General features: G+C 36.6%; 1 protein-coding gene across 1 annotated transcript in view; it reads left to right on the top strand.

Annotated features, from left to right (window-relative positions):
* The window catches only part of KLHL1 (kelch like family member 1), a 432,606-nt gene that overhangs the window by 145,350 nt on the left and 274,719 nt on the right, over nt 1-12,537 (top strand). The gene's annotated exons all lie outside the window — the stretch shown is intronic.

Below are 12,537 nucleotides of genomic sequence, written 5' to 3'. Positions count from 1 at the left end.
AATTTTGGAATTTCAAAAGTTCCCTATTCTAGCCAGTGCAATTTTATGTCATCTCTGTTATATCATTGCCATTTACCTAGGTAAGCACAAGAGGCAACCCCATACTTTTTGTACCTGTACCCAGCAGGAGTCCCAGATAGGTGATAATCCTCCCTCATAACAGTCTTAGACTGTAAACTTCCCATTATAGCACACTCACCAAAAGACAGCAATCTCTCATGTGATTGATCAAATAAAAGACACCAAGAATAATGGCCTAAACCTCAACCAAGGAAGGAGGTCCTGGACCAAGAGGACTTATGACCCAGGTCCAGAGCAACAAGGGATGTGACAGAGCACAATGGACTCACACAGGTACCTTGCTCAGATCTACATCAGCTTCAGAGATGGGGGGAAGAGTGCTTTGCATCCCACTTCTGACACCAAAAATGTCAGCTGAAAGGACTGCAAACTATGAAAAGGCAAAGAGGTACTTTATATGGGGTCTTAGAATTGCAATTCAAGGATCAAAGTTTCTGGAGAAAATCAGAATGGTGTCCCATCAGAAGAAAATGGGTAAGGGTTTTTAATAGGAAAAAGTGGGAAGTTAATGCAGGCTTACACAAGTTGTTCACCAAGAATTTGGATTGGAGGGAAAATTTTTCTTTACATATGATTGATTTGTGGAATGCATCTCATCTGTTACTAGGGAAAGTTATGTTTTCTTAGGCTAGGCAAAGTCTAGTTCTCAGCAATTACTTATCAGCTTTAATTTACAGGGTTCAGCAGAAGCCCCACATGGGCAGCAAATATGGAGGCTCTCATGTCACATCTCAGTCATCCTGACATAGTTCTTTTCACAAGGTCAAGAAAAATTTTTCTTTGTTTTATTGTTTTACAAAGGTTGGGGAAATCTTTAATATCTTTAAATTCTGATCAGAAGAAGTCATATTGGACTTTTAAAACTGTCTTTCTTAAAGCTAGAAGCTTTATATTGTTGGGTCACAATAAGGATACACATTACAATGTCAGATCGAAACATCTGAGAGACTCAGATTGGAAAGAGATTATAAAGTTTATTTAAGCTGAAGAAATAAAACTTAGACAATAACAGAAATAATCCAATGTCAGGTTCTTTCTTAATACTTATAGGAAACGTTGTAAAGATATGATCCCTATTTTCTAAAATTTTAAGCATTTGTTAAAATAATAAGCCTAGATATACGATGGGTCTTAAAGATACAATGAACTTTAACTTAAAAATCATACGCATCCTGAAACTCCTTTTTAGATCCTGAACCAAAGTTCAAGAACAGCAAGCCCTACTCAATTCTGAGATCAGGAAATGATTTATAAGGAAACATGTAAGCACTGTGACAGTGACTTTATAAGGAGAAAATAGAGACAAACCAACATAACTATTACTCTGGCAGATTAACTAACTTTCGAGAGAAGTGACTTGTTTTCATATATAATATGGAGAAACAAAGCATGAGAAATTTTAGGAATGAAATCTAGGCGTGAGCATGAACTCTAAAAAAAATTATTTTTGAGGCTAGTTTCTAGCTCTCTGTTCTTTTAAGACTTATTCTCAAATTATTTTCAAATTCTTCAGAAAAAGGCCATGTCTATGTCATAATCAAGATTTGTTAATGTACCTATATTATGTAAAAGGAGGCTATCTTGACAGTAATTAGCTTTTTGACTTTGAATAAATCCTGTCAAATTCTATGCCCTGTTTCATTTTATGTCTATGGTCTCACCAAGCTCTAAAACTGAAATTGAAAGATATTCTATTTTTCACTATTTGGTCTAATATTGCACCCATCATAACTTGAGTGACTTGAAAATAAAGTATACTAATTTTTTTTTTCCCAATAAAATTTCCCAAGCTACAAAGTTCTTAATAAGGTGTAAAACTTTCTGCCTTAAGGATGTTACTTAACCTGTAGGAAGTTAACATAAGGATTTGAATTTATCTCAGACCTCCTCTAAACCAATCTGGAGCCATTTTGCAGGGCTGTCTCTAATATCTTGACTTTTAGATGTTATTCATTCAGTCTGATACTAGACCAGAAATATCAAGGTCTCAAAGAGTTAGTCTTGATCTAATTGGGCAACCTACAGTCCTGATTTGATTCTCCTTAGTTACCTGAGAGTCGATAATGTTATGCTCTTCTTTTTTTTTTTTTTTTTTTTTGATGGCTGAAAACAACAGAAATTTATTCTTTCAAAGTTCTGGAGCCAAAAATCTGAAATCAAGGGGTTGGCAGCCCCCCCCCCCCCATCTAAAACCTCTACAGGAGAATCTTTCCTGCCTCTTCCAGGTTTTGGTGTCTCCAAAGGTTGTTTGGCTGTGACAGCATAGCTCCAGTCTCTGTCTCCATCTTCACATACCTTCTCTTTGTGCTTCCATATTCTCTTTTTTTGGCCTCTTATAAAAACACTTGTCATTGGATTTAGAACCCACCCTAATCCAAGATGATCTCGTCTTGAGATCCTTACCTTAATTATATCTGCACAGGCCTTTATTCCAAATAAGATTGCATTCTGAGGTTCTGGATAGACATATCTTGGGGGGATGCCATTTAATCTACTACAGATAATTTCAAATAATTATTCATAAAAATATGTGTTAAGTAGACATGAGCTTACTGTTATTGAAAGTATTTAAACCAGACTTATCTACAACATTTATTTCTACTTTTTCCCTCTAACATTACAACAGAAAGATCAAGGATTAAAATTTAATAACAACCAACATATGATACTTCGTATCTAAAAATTGAAAGTAAATAAAATAAAAGGCAAGGGGACTTTATGATTTTTGTTTTCTTTCTTACATTGCAATAACATTTTTAATTACATTCCTAGAGTCACAGGTAGAAAAATATTCTTACATTATGATAAGGCATGGTAAACAGAAATGATTAAGCTCTAACAGTGTGACTGCTTGAGGACACTGAAAACAACAAACCCCATGTCACTTATTCACACTGAGTACAACCTTCTTGAAAATAGCATTTTTTTTAACATGCTGCTACTGCTTCAAGGTACTCTAAAGGATTTCAGTCACGATAAAAAGGATGTTTTAGTTGTCTTTTCCTTGAGATTATGAAAAGTTAAATGAAACTCCTTTTTACTCTCACTTCTGTGACTATTAGGTGAATATAAAATGGCTCTCGTAATGGCCTTCTATATTATGAACTCTTAAAGCTTTACCTGGCATGTGTCTATTAAATTCTTGAATTGTTGATAGAGAGGGAACCCCTAAGGGGAATTAACAATATTGTGGTTGATTCATGCAGAGCACAAAAAGTTAAGAGGGCAAAAGAACTTGTCCATAAATTGACTGTTTTCTTCCTCATTAGTAGCTCTAAAACATAGCCAGTGAATCACATGAAAAACAAATTATGCCAGATGTTTCTCAATGGTAATAACTTTCAGTTATAATGAGCAAACGGCACACACCTGATTTTGACCACAACAATGTAGAGATTGCTACAGTCAGAGCCAGTCCTAGGAAAATGAGGGGTTTGTCTGATACCCTATATTTGGTGATGGCTTTCTTTCCCCAACACTTGTCTATTTTATAGAAACTATCACCCTAACCCAGTCTTTTCATGTTATTACTCAGCAATGCATAGCTATGAGTACAATATATATTCAAATAAATATTGTTTATATTTGATTCCTATCATTATTCTTGCCTCCAACTATAGATTACTCTTATTTCTCTTTGAACTAGAGAAACCTTAGGTCAACTCTCAATGCCAATGACTAATTGAATTTTAAATAAGTAAGTCCTTGCTAATATAATAATTTTATAGTCAAAGCAGTGGTTCTTCTATCCTGGAGAGGGACAAGAGAAAAGGATTGCCATGGTCACAAGGATATTTTTGAGTGAAGGTGAAAAAATCTATTATCTTGGTTATGGTAATTTTTTTTTTTTAACATCTTTATTGGAGTATAAGTGCTTTACAATGGTGTGTTAGTTTCTGCTTTATAGCAAAGTGAATCAGCTATACATATACATATATCCCCATATCTCCCTCTTGCGTCTGCCTCCCACCCTCCCTATCCCAACCCTCTAGGTGATCACAAAGCACTGAGCTGATCTCCCTGTGCTATGCGACTGCTTCCCACTAGCTATCTCTTTTACATTTGGTAGTATATATAAGCCCATGCCACTCTCTCACTTCATCCCAGCTTACCCTTACCCCTCTCCATGTCCTCAAGTCTATTCTCTACATCTGCGTCTTTATTCCTGTCCTGCCCTTAGGTTCTTCATAACCTTTTTATTTTTAGATTCCATATATATGTGTGTTAGCATATGGTATTTGTTTTTCTTTTTCTGACTTACTTCACTCTGTATGACAGACTATAGGTCCATCCACCTCACTACAAATAACTCAATTTTGTTTCTTTTTATGGCTGAGTAATATTCTATTGTATATACGTACCACATCTTCTTTATCCATTCATCTGTTGATGGACGCTTAGGTTGCTTTCATGTCCTGGCTATTGCAAATAGACCTGCAATGAACATTGTGGTACATGACTCTTTTTGAATTATGGTTTTCTCAGGGTATATGCCCAGTAATGGGATTGCTGGGTCATATGGTAGCCCTATTTTTAGTTTTTTAAGGAACCTCCATACTGTTCTGCATAGTGGCTGTATCACCTTACATTCCCGTCAACAGTAAAAGAGGGTTCCCTTTTCTCCACACCCTTTCCAGCATTTATTGTGTCCTTAGGTATGTATATTCCTAGGTATTTTATTCTTTTAGTCGCAATGGTAAATGGGAGTGTTTCCTTAATTTCTCTTTCAGATTTTTCATCATTACTGTATAGGAATGCAAGAGATTTCTGTGCATTAATTTTGTATCCTGCTACTTTACCATATTCCTTGATTAGCTCTAGTAGCTTTCTTGTAGCACCTTTGGGATTCTCTATGTATAGTATCATGTCATCTGCAAACAGTGACAGCTTTACTTCTTTTCTGATTTAGATTCCTTTTATTTCTTTTTCTTCTCTGAATTTTGTGGCTAAAACTTCCAAAACTATGCTGAATAATAGTGGTGAGAGTGGGCAACCTTGTCTTATTCCTGATTTTAGTGGAAATGGTTTCAGTTTTTCACCATTGAAAACGATGTTGGCTGTGGGTTTGTCATATATAGCCTTTATTATGTTGAGGTAAGTTAACTCTATGCCTACTTTCTGGAGGTTTTTTTTTTTTTTATCATAAATGGGTGTTGAATTTTGCCAAAAGCTTTTTCTGCATCTACTGAGAAGATCATGTGGTTTTTACCCTTCAATTTGTTAATATGGTGTATCTCATTGATTGATTTGTGTATATTGAGCAATTCTTGCATTCCTGGGATAAACCCCACTTGATCATGGTGTATGATCCTTTTAATGTGCTGTTGGATTCTGTTTGCTAGGATTTTGTTGAGGATTTTTGCATCTAGGTTCATCAGTGATATTGGCCTTTAGTTTTCATTGTGACATCTTTGTCTGGTTATTGTATCAGGGTGATGGTGGCCTTGTAGAAGGAGTTTGGGAGTGTTCCTCCCACTGCAATATTTTGGAAGAGTTTGAGAAGGATAGGTGTTAGCTCTTCTCTAAATGTTTCATAGAGTTTGCCTTGAAGCCATCTGGCCCTGGGCTTTTTTGTTTGGAAGATTTTTAATCACACTCTCAATTTCAGGCATGTGATTGGTCTGTTTATATTTTCTATTTATGCCTGGTTCAGTCTCAGAAGGTTAGGCTTTTCTAAGAATTTGTCCATTTCTTCCAGGTTGTCCATTTTATTGGCATAGAGTTGCTTGTAGTAATTTCTCATGATCCTTTGTATTTCTGCAGTGTCAGTTGTTACCTCTCCTTTTTCATTTCTACTTCTAGTTATTTGAGTCTTCTCCCTTTTTTCTTGATGAGTCTGACTAATGGTTTATCAGTTTTGTTTATCTTCTCAAAGAACCAGCTTTTAGTTTTATTGATCTTTGCTATTGTTTTCTTCATATCTTTTTCATTTATTTCTGATCCGATCTTTATGATTTCTTTCCTTCTGCTAACTTTGGGGTCTTTTGTTCTTCTTTCTCTAATTGCTTTAGGTGTAAGGTTAGGTTGTTTATTTGAGACGTTTCTTCTTTCTTGAGGTAGGATTGTATTGCTATAAACTTCCCTCTTAGAACTGCTTTTGCTGCATCCCATAGGTTTTGGGTCATTGTGTTTTCATTGCATTTGTTTCTAGGTATTTTTTGATTTCCTCTTTGATTTCTTCAGTGATCTCTTGGTTATTGAGTAGTGTATTGTTTAGCCTCCATGTGTTTGTATTTTTTGCAGATCTTTCCTGTAATTGCTATTTAGTCTCATAGCGTTGCGGTTGGAAAAGGTACTTGATGCAATTTCAGTTTTCTTAAATTTACCAAGGCTTGATTTGTGATCCAAGATATGATCTATCCTGGAGAATGTTCCATGAGCACTTGAGAAGAAAGTGTATTCTGTTGTTTTTGACTGGAATATCTGATAGATATCAATTAAGTCCATCTTGTTTAATGTATCCTTTAAAGCTTGTGTTTCCTTATTTATTTTCATTTTGGATGATGTGTCCATTGGTGAAAGTGGGGTGTTAAAGTCCCCTACTATGATTGTGTTACTGTCGATTTCCCCTTTTATGGCAGTTAGCATTTGCCTTATGTATTGAAGTGCTTATATATTGGGTGCATAAATATTTACAATTGTTCTATCTTCTTCTTAGATTGATCCCTTAATCATTATGTAGTGTCCTTCTTTGTCTCTTGTAATAATCTTTATTTTAAAGTCTATTTTGTGTGATATGAGAATTGCTACTCCAGCATTCTTCTGATTTCCATTTTCATGGAATATCTTTTTCCATCCCCTCACTTTCAGTCTGTATGTGTCCCTAGGTCTGAAGTGGGTCTCTTGTAGACAGCATATATACTGGTCTTGTTTTTGCATCCATTCAGCCTGTCTATGTCTTTTGGTTAGCGCATTTAATCCATTTACATTTAAGGTAATTACTGATATGTATGTTCCTATTACCATTTTCTTATTTTTTGTTTGTTTGTTTTTGTAGGTCTTTTCCTTCTCTTGTGTTTCCTGCTTAGAGAATTTCTTTTAGCATTTGTTGTAAACTTGGTTTGTTGGTGCTGAATTCTCTTATCTTTCACTTGTCTGTAAAGGTTTTAATTTCTCTGTCGAATCTGAATGAGATCCTTGTTGTGTAGAGTAATCTTGGTTGTAGGTTTTTTCCCTTTCATCACTCTAAATATGTTCTGCCACTCCCTTTTGGCTTACAGAGTTTCTGCTGAAAGATCAGCTTTTAACCTTATGGGGATTCCCTTGTATGCTATTTGTTGTTTTTCCCTTGCTGCTTTTAATATTTCTTCTTTGTATTTAATTTTTGATAGTTTGATTAATATGTGTCTTGGCATGTTTCTCCTTGGATTTATCTAGTATGGGACTCTCTATGCTTCCTGGACTTGATTGACTATTTCCTTTCCCATATTCGGGATGTTTTCAAGTATAATCTCTTCAAATATTTTCTCAGTCACTTTCTTTTTCTCTTCTTCTTCTGGGACTCCTATAATTTGAATGTTGGTGCATTTAATGTTGTCCCAGAGTTCTCTGTGACTGTCCTCAGTTCTTTTCATTCTCTTTTCATTATTCTGCTCTACAGTAGTTATTTCCACTCTTTTATCTCCTAGGTCACTTTTCTGTTCTTCTGCCTCCGTTATTCTGCTATTGATTCCTTCTAGAGAATTTTTAATTTCATTTATTGTCTTGTTCATCATTGTTTGTTTGCTCTTCAGTTCTTCTAGGTCCTTGTTAAACGTTTCTTGTATATTCTCCATTCTATTTCCAAGATTTTGGATCATCTTTACTATCATTACTCTGAATTCTTTTTCTGGTAGGCTGCCTATTTCCTCTTCAATTGTTTGGTGTCGTGGGTTTTTACCTTGCTCCTTCATCTGCTGTGTGTTTCTCTGTCTTCTCATTTTGCTTAACTTACTACGTTTGGGGTCTGCTGTTCACAGGCTGCAGGTTAGTAGTTCCCATCGTTTTTGGTGTCTGCACCCAGTGGTTTAGATTGGTTCAGTGGCTTATGTAGCCTTCCTTTTGGAGGGGACTAGTGCCTGTATTCCGGAGGATGAGGCTGGATCTTGTCTTTCTGGTGGGCAGGACGGCATCCAGTGGTGTGTTTTGGGGTGTCTGTGACCTTATTATGGTTTTAGGCAGCCTCTCTGTTAATGGATGAAGTTGTGTTCCCATCTTGCTAGTTGTTTGGCATTGGGTGTCCAGCACTGTAGCTTGCTGGTCATTGAGTGGAGCTGGGTCTTGGCACTGAGATGGAGATCTCTGGTAGAGCTTTCTCCGTTTGATATTATGTAGAGCCCAGAGGTCCCTGGTGGACCAATGTCTTGAACTTGGCTCTCCCACCTCAGAGGCACAGGCCTGATACCCGACCACAGCACCAAGACACTGTCAGCAACACAACTCAGAAGAAAAGGGAGGAAAAAATAAATAAATAAATAAAATAAATAAATAAATAAAATAAAATAAAGTTATTAACATAAAAAAATATTATTAAAAGTAACAAAAATTGAAAAATAATAAAAAAAGAAAGAAGGGAACAACCAAACCAAAAACCAAATCCACCCATGATAACAAGTGCTAAAAAACTATACAAAAAATAAACAAAAACAAAAAAACGGACACACAGAACCCTAGGACTAATGGTAAAAGCAAAGCTATACAGACAAAATCACTCAAAGAAGCATACACATACACACTCACAAAAAGAGAAAAAGAAAAAATATATGTATATCACTGCTCTCAATGTCCACCATCTCAATTTTGGGATAATTCTTTGTCTATTCAGATATTCCACAGATGCAGAGTACGTCAAGTTCATTGTGGAGATTTAATCCACTGCTCCTGAGGCTGCTGGAGAGATTTCCCTTTCTCTTCTTTGTTCTCACAGCTCCTGGGTTTCAGCTTTGGATTGGTCCCGCCTCTGCATGTAGGTCACCTGAGGGCATCTCTTCCCTACCCAGACAGGATGGGGTTAAAGGAGCAGCTGATTTGGTGGCTCTGGCTCACTCAGGCGGGGGGTGGGGGGGGGGAAAGGAGGGGTATGGAATGTGGGGCTAGCCTGCGGCAGCAGGAACCAGTGTGACGTTGCAACAGCCTGAGGTGTGCCGTGTGTTCTCCCGGGGAAGTTTTCCCTGGATCATGGGACCCTGCTGTGGCGGGCTGCACAGGCTCCCAGGAGGGGAGGTGTGGATAGTGACCTGTGCTTGCACACAGGCTTCTTGATGGCTGTAGCATCAGCCTTAGAATTTTATGACCATCTCTGGTGTCTGAGCTGATAGCCAGGACTTGGACCCATCTCTGGAGCTCATTTAGGCGGTGTTCTGAATCTCCTCCCCGTGCACACCCCAAAACAATGGTCCCTTGCCTCTTAGGCAGTTCCAGACTTTTGCCCGGACTCCCTCCTGGCTAGCTGTGGTGCACTAGCCCCCTTGAGGCTGTGTTCACACAGCCAACCCCAGTTCTATTCCTGGGATCTGACCTCTGAACCCTGACCCTCAGCTCCCAGCCCCAACCCGTTCCAGCTGACGGGTGAGCAGACAAGCCTCTCAGGCTGGTGAGTGCTGGTCAGCACTGATCCTCTGTGTGGGAATCTCTCTGCTTTACCCTCTGCACCCCTGTTGCTGCATTCTCCTCCGTAGCTCCGAAGCTTCCACCCTCCCACCCCTTGTCTCCGCCAGTGAAGGGGCTTCCTAGTGTGTGGAAACTTTTCTTCCTTCACAGCTCCCTCCCAGAGGTGCAATTCTCATCCCTATTCTTTTGTCTCTGTGTTTTCTTCTTTCTTTTGCCCTACCCAGGTACGTGGGGGGTTTCTTGCCTTTTGGGAAGTCTGAGGTCTTCTGCCAGTGTTCAGTAGGTGTTCTGTAGGAGTTGTTCCACGTGTAGATGTATTTTCGATGTATTTGTGGGGAGGAAAGCAATCTCCAAGTCTCACTCCTCTGCCATCTTGAAGCTGTCCTATGCTCATTCTTGATTTAAAAATGCATCCTGCAGGGAATATTGTGGCTTTTCTGTTCAGTGTGTTAATGTCCAGAAGAATTCTGCTGTTCTTGCCAAATATGCCTGAGCTTGAATTCCTAAAATATATGCCTTGAAATGACCATATTATGGGGTTGTAATTTGCAAACTTGTGAAAGGAAAACATATGGTACAGAAATGTTTCTATTAGTTTTAAATATTTAAAGGAAAACTTGTAAAGTCTGATGAAAATAACCATATTGTGTAGATAAATATTGTAGATAACAGAGAACACACATAATTTTAATAGATTTAGATTATTAAACTTGTCTGTAGATTCTTTTGGATTTTCGATGTGCACAAACACATCCTCTGGAAATAATATCAGATATATTTTTTCTTATCTAACTCTAATGGGCTTTATTTATTTATTTTTTGCTTACATTACACTGGCAAGGCCCTCCAGAAAAATGTTGAGTAGAAGTAGTACTAATAGATTTTATTTTCAATCTCAAGGAGGAAATGGTTCAACAAAATTTGATGTTTGCTGTATGAATGAATGAAGTGGTTTACCTAAGTAAGATTTTTCTTTAATTAAGTCCAACTTAGCTTTGATGCATTACCAACTATATATATGATGCATTTATTTTTTGTATTCATTTTTTCTTTTACATACATTTCTGTATTTGGTTACTAACATTTTGCCTGTGATTTTTATAAATATATTTAGGAGAGACAATGGCCATTAATTTTCCTTCCTTGTAACATCCTTTTCAGGTTTTGTATCAATGTTATATTTGTCTCATTAAAAGAACTGGGGGAATGATCACTTTATCTGTTCTCTGGTGGAAGTCTTTTTATTCTCTTTTTAGTTTTTCATTGACTTTACTGTGGTGTGTAGTTTTCTTTGTTTTATCAGGGGGTGTATAGTGAATCTTGAATCTGTGTCTTGATGTCTTTAACACATTTTGAAAAACTCTTGGCCATTATTTCTTCAGATGGCCTTTGCCCCATCATGTCTCTTCCCTGCTTTTTAGACTACAATTTCATGAATCTTATAATTTCTTACCATGTTTCATTTGTTTTCCAAACTATTGGTTTTTATCTCAATATTTTAGTTTAAATGTTTTCTACTTATTTTTCAAATCACTATGTTCTTCATTTGCATTCAATCTACCAGTTCAGTGCATTTACCAAAATCATTAGTTCAATTATTATATTTCCTTATTTACTTTCATTTTATCTTTATAGAGCCTAATATTCTGTGAAATCCTCCAGCTTGTCATATATATTAAAACATATTAATGACAATCATTTTTACATCTACTAAATAACCAACTGTGGATCCATCCATTTAAAGATATCTGTAGCACCTGGGAGCATGTTTCTAATATCTGTTTTTCTCCCTATGTCTTCTTTCTTTATAGGCCTGCTATTTTTTTCTTTAATGTCAAGTATTTATATATATATATATATATATATATATATATATATGAATGAAATAATAGAGTCTGGATGAGGTTAACCCTTTCTAAAGAGGGTTTATTTTGACTGCTGGCATTTACATTATATCACTTTAATGCAATTAGAGATTTCATTGATTCAAATCTAGGTTTCACCCTTTGTATTATCTTGTCTATTTCCACTTTCCCTGACTTCTAGGATATAGTTCTTCAGGGAGTTAAGTTGAAACCCCATTTTTTTACCAGAGTCCCCTGTCTTTGCTGGTCCTTAAATTCAAATTTTTATCTTTCAAGCTCTGTTTAACTTTTCAACGTCACATAAACTATTTTCTGCTTGTCTAGCATGTTTAGGAATAAGCAAATACTGCTAGGGGAAAAGTGACACAAAATAACGGCCTTACTTGTACGTTCCTTCTTTACATCCCCTCATTTGTCCTCAAGTTCTGACTACATTTGAGGCCCATAAGTCCAATATCCATTCCTCCTCCAAGCCCCATGGTACCACCAGAAGTTCTGCTTAGTTGCCACATTATTAGCTTCTGAGCTTCTCAGACTATGCTGCTTACAGTTGGTAGAAACCTTGAGGAGGGAGAAAAAGCTGTGTAGAATTTTGAGCTGACTTCCATGAGTTTAGCTTATTTCTAGGATCTTGTTCTTTCAGGTCCTGGCTGCCTTAGTAGCTATAAGTATATTCCAATAGTTATTTTGATATTATATGTAATTTTTTCTTGTGTTCTTGGTGAGGGGTTTAGTCAGCAATATGTTATTGCATTGTAATTGAAAGCAAAATTCTCCATGTTACTTTCTATCTTGAAATAAGTCATTTACTTCATTATTATTGTTATGTACTTAATAAATTTTCATTTTTAAGTTGTTTTAAGGATTTATTATCAGAGCACTTGATTGGGTCTGCTGAGCCTATCATGCATCTAAGTATATTGAGAGTCTTCTCCTTAATATGAAATACGGTATCTTAAAGTCTTCATTGTATAACAGTCTATGATATTAATATATGTAGTAG

This window comes from Balaenoptera borealis, assembly GCF_965194805.1.
Source record: "Balaenoptera borealis genome assembly, chromosome: 18".
Lineage (NCBI taxonomy): Eukaryota > Metazoa > Chordata > Mammalia > Artiodactyla > Balaenopteridae > Balaenoptera > Balaenoptera borealis.
This window is presented reverse-complemented; position numbering and strand designations above follow the sequence as displayed.